This window comes from Callorhinus ursinus, unplaced genomic scaffold (assembly GCF_003265705.2).
Source record: "Callorhinus ursinus isolate GAN/ISIS: 27379988/994484 unplaced genomic scaffold, GSC_fseal_2.0 scaffold2027, whole genome shotgun sequence".
Classification (NCBI taxonomy): domain Eukaryota; kingdom Metazoa; phylum Chordata; class Mammalia; order Carnivora; family Otariidae; genus Callorhinus; species Callorhinus ursinus.
In genome coordinates, this window is record NW_027399081.1 from 1,117 (window position 1) to 5,660 (window position 4,544).

Below are 4,544 nucleotides of genomic sequence, written 5' to 3' on the forward strand. Positions count from 1 at the left end.
GGGGATGGAGGTGGTGCCGCCTCAAGAGTCCAGAGAAAGAACAGGGCAGGTCGGGCACCTGGGTGGCTCAGTTGGTTAAGCGACTGCCTTCAGCTCAGGTCATGACCCTGGAGTTCCAGGATCGAGTCTCGTATCGGGCTCCCTGCTCAGCAGGGAGTCTGCTTCTCCCTCTGATCCTCCACCCTCTCATGTGCTCGCTCTCTCTCATTCTCTCTCTCAAATAAAATAAATAAAATCTTTAAAAAAATAAAGAACAGGGCAGGTCATCCCCAGAGCATCAATGAGGAAAAGGGAGGACCAAGTTGTGAGGCACCGTGTGCATGGCGGGGGGGGGACAGGGGGGGCAATGCAGGCTGGCGTGGGAGAGGGATGTCCTAAAGAGAGGGAGAGTCTGGGTCAGGGACACTGGGCTGGGAGATGGAAGCCCCAGAGCCACAGCAGGAGGCTGAGCACAGGTGGGTGGTGGGGATTCCTGGCAGGCCTCCGAGGACTCTGGCTGCACCTCTTGAGACCATCATCCTGGGAGCTCCCAACAGGGCTGACAGTGTCCAGGTTGCAGTGTAAGTAGGGAGCCCTCACGCAGGACACAAGCCCTCTCCAAGCCAGGTCTCCTCATCCCCCACTCCCCCACCCTCCCATGACCCTGACCCTCCCAGACCACCCACCTGAGTCTCTGCAGCCGGTCGAGGCATGGAGGCCGCTCGTCCCTGGCTCTCCAGTCCGGGTTGGGGCTCACCGTCAGGACCTCTCAGGGCCATGCTCTGCATTTGGACCTCCACAGCCTGGGCATATAGCAGCCTGCAGTCACACCAGCCCCCACCCCACTCTCACCTTCTCCCCCATCCTGGGCTCCCCGCCACATTCCTGCCATCTCCCACTATCCCTGTCTCACCCCAATCCTTATCTCATCCCCCATCCCCAGCCTGGCTGCCCAGCCCTGGGAGCCCTCACCTGTTTTCCTGGCTGCACCACTGGGATCTCTGTAGAGTGGCCACGCTCCAGGGTTATCCTTGCCTCATAGGGTATCTCCTGGGTCCTCTGAGTACCCCAGGAAACAGACTCCTTGATGCCACTCTCCTGGGTTTGTCTGTAGAGAAGAAAGGATTGTGCTGTTGGCTCAGAGGTCTGTGGCACATGGAATGCCCACCAACGATCTGGCTCCAAACTGCCAGGAACCTATACTGGTCCCTTCTACTCTGGGTTAGAAGCAGCCCAGACGTATGAGGCCCTTCAAGTACAGGCTCTCAAGTGGCCACAGAGCAAGGGATGTGGACCCATTACCAGGGCTTGGAGCAGATGGGCAGGGAGGGCACCCGGACATGAGTCCGAGGGAGGTTTGGGCCCATCGCTTCCTGATCTAGGGACACCTGGCAGGTTCCTCGGCCCTAGACAGGGCCTCCCAAGAGTAGTGGGAGGCCACATATGCACAGCATGCATGACGCAGAGTGCGGACATCAGATCTACGCTGGTGCACAGCAAGCCCTGACCCCTATGTTAGGGGCAGTGGAGTACTCAGGAAAACCTACCTGATTAATAGCCCAAGACCCACAACCAGGCTTCAGAAAAGAACGTCCAAACATGTACAGATGAGGAGGAAATCAGGAGCCCTAAACGTGCATGCTGTGCCCAGTCTGGTACCAGGCCCCACACCTTAGCCCTTGCTGGATGAGGCAGAGCACAGGCCCCCATCGTTGGGCTCAGCCAATGTTTTCATTTAGCCAATAGGGTGTTAGCAGACCTGGGACCCTGCTGGCCCTGAGGGGGGTGGCTGAGAGGAGCCTGCCTGCTACCACCCCCCAGTGACACACGGTGCAAGACAGGTAGGTGACTGTTAGTTTGCAACACTTGGTTTTGGGTGGCTCATTACCAAGAATTATTGTGGAAAAAGGTAAGGGTTAGGTAACAAGGACGTTACCAATTTGCCTACAAATTACAGTTGCTTCAGAAATCACTACTGGAGTGGAGATCTTAGGAAAACTGTCTTAGAGGTGTTAGGAAGACTAGACACACACAAGATGTCAACAGAATGGGGTCGAAACAAATCATTTCTCAACAGGCAGTGAGAAAGCGGAGGCAGAGTCCCCTCACCGGTAAGGGAAATGGGCACGCACAATGGGAGGAGACAGTGGGAACCACTGACTGTCTAAATCCACTGACCTCAGTGCCATCAGAGGCACCCGTGTAACGTTTCGGGAATTTGCTTTGGAGTCCACCATGGACCGCACCAGCAGCCCGCCTGGACTAGCTTTCAGGCAACATCCGTGGGGAACCATTTGGGGGGAGGTGGGCACGGGGTGGAACAGAGAGGCCAGTCTCCCAAAGTGGTGATGGGAGCTGAGGGCTACATGTCCTACAGCACCGCCTACAGGGAGCCCCTCTGGGAGGGGGAGAAACCAGGAGTCCTGCCTCCTCCGTGCACCTCGCACCCTGGTCAGGTACTCACACGGCCCCGCCGTTGCTGAGGGACGCAGGGCTCCTCTGCCAAAGGAAATCCCGGGCTCCTCGGAGCACAGCCGGCTGTGTCTGCTCCAGCGTGGCCTTCAGAGGGTGGAACAGGGACACAGGGCCCATCTGTAGAAGGGACGCAGGGAAGAGGAAGAGCTCTAAGGGCAGAGACAGGTGTGCCGGAAAGCTGGCCTGACCCCACAGCATGGGTTGGTGCTCCTTCTGCCCTGCCCCAGCCCTACACAGGAGGTAGGCGGGGGCTTACTCCCAACCTGGCCTGTGAGTGACAACAGGAAAGTCATTTCACTTCTTGGAGCTTCAGTTTCCCTACTGACAAAATCTGGAGACCTCATCCAATTACAAATGGTAAAAAGATTTCATCTCATTATCATCTTAGATTGATGGGTAGAGGCTGCATGAGCCCCAGACTGAGCAGAATTCTAAGGATATTTCAGGGCTCGGGGGGCAGCGGGGGGGCACTGATGGGTGTCTGCAACAGACAGGGGAACGGGGGATGTGGTGTGGGCATCAGATACTTCCCATCCTGCGATGGTGAATGTCCCTGTAAGCTCCGAACACCAGGCAACTTTCTAGACAGTCTACGTATGGTCACTGATGGTTTGGCTGCGTGGGAAAGTTGTTATCTTTGAAGGATGACATCAGGAAGATGGGGCCCCAAACCAGCCCAGTCAGAGTCATGAGTGGAAGAGATCATGACCCTGGACCCTTCAGTTTGATTCTCTCCGGTCCCTGCCAATGTGCACGGTAATCAGGTTCTCCTCGAACCTCCCCAAACAACCTCCTCAAATATTCTTCAAACTTCTTTCTTCTACCAATTCAAAAAGTGGTATCTCCAGGGAACATGTCCTCAGCCCCTTGTCTACTGCTCCTGAACACTAGGTCTCCAAGTCAGGGGGCCCCAGTACCAGCAAGAGACCAGCCATTGGAAAGCATACAGGCTTTATGGGGTTTCTGAATTTGGGGCCAGAGAGTGAGGCTACAGTAAGAACCCCTCATCTTCCTTTTCCCGCCGTGCAATCCCCAGGAAGGATGTGGGTTTCCTCTGCCGTCAAAACAACTGATGGGTGCCAGAGTCTGAGGTTTACTTCTTGGAAATCCTGGAACTCGGTACCTGGGACAGGCCTCCCGTGGCCTGGTGGATCTGGTCTCTGGAGGTCTTGTTCTGTTTGTAGAAGTCAAGTATCATCAGAGCAGCATACAACTTTCCTACGGTCATCTCATCGGCTGGAGGGAGAGAAAACAGAGGGTGGAGTGTGGAGGAGGAAGAGGAGGTGGGGGGCAAGGGAACAGCCTCCACCACAGGGAATCCTGGACATGCTTAGGGAAGGGCACAGGGCTTGGCCGAAGTTGCATCTTTGGACACTGAGCACGTGTCCTCTGGAGCTGTACTGACTCTCCACAGGGCCCTCCATCTCCTTCCAATGAAGTGGAAGGGGCGTTTAATCTTTAAGCACCTCATCTCTAACTGTAGGAGTCTCCCTGCTGTTCTCTGGATTTTTTTAAATATACAGCTCCACCAGGAATGTGGGTGACTGTGGTCAACAGGATAAAGCCCAGGGAATACGTTCCCACAGTCCCTATGCACCCACTGGTTAGAACGTTCTTCCTGCAGGTGGAAACTAAGTCTAGAATATTGACGAGGTCAACCTGGCCCAGGCCTCCTGGCTCTGCCTCTGGGTGGGACACAAAAGGGGGGTGAACAAGGAGAATTTCTTGCCCTCACTTACGTTTATGGGGTGGCACCTGTAAATCCAGGGTCTTCTGGGGCAGATTGGCTCAAACAGAGGAAATCTTCCTCAACTCTGCATCCCACTGATGCTGCTTGGTGCTGGCTGGGGCAGGACAAGGGTGTGGAGGGGAAGAGAGATGTTAGGAGCAGTCTCACGGGCCCCCTGGGGGAGCCAGCAGGTAGAGGTGTTGTGGGAGGGTAAATGGGGCAAGGACACTGCCAGGAGAAAGGGCAGAGCGGGGAGAAGCTGGGCCATGGCGGCTGTCAGAGCGTCCCTGAATGGCACGTGCAGAAACAGAGGCCTGTGTGCGTGGGCCCTGGGAGTGCAGAAGGGATATGGTGGCGGTCC

The 4,544-nt window shown here is 55.9% G+C and overlaps 1 long non-coding RNA gene across 1 annotated transcript; it reads right to left on the reverse strand.

Annotated features, from left to right (window-relative positions):
• Positions 1 to 891: 891 nt before the first annotated feature.
• LOC141372172 (uncharacterized) lies at positions 892 to 3,653 on the reverse strand. Its single transcript, XR_012377476.1, has 3 exons — positions 3,578 to 3,653; positions 2,444 to 2,571; positions 892 to 1,087 (listed from the first exon to the last, which is right to left on the reverse strand). It is a non-coding gene; the product is annotated as an uncharacterized lncRNA (long non-coding RNA).
• Positions 3,654 to 4,544: the final 891 nt, after the last annotated feature.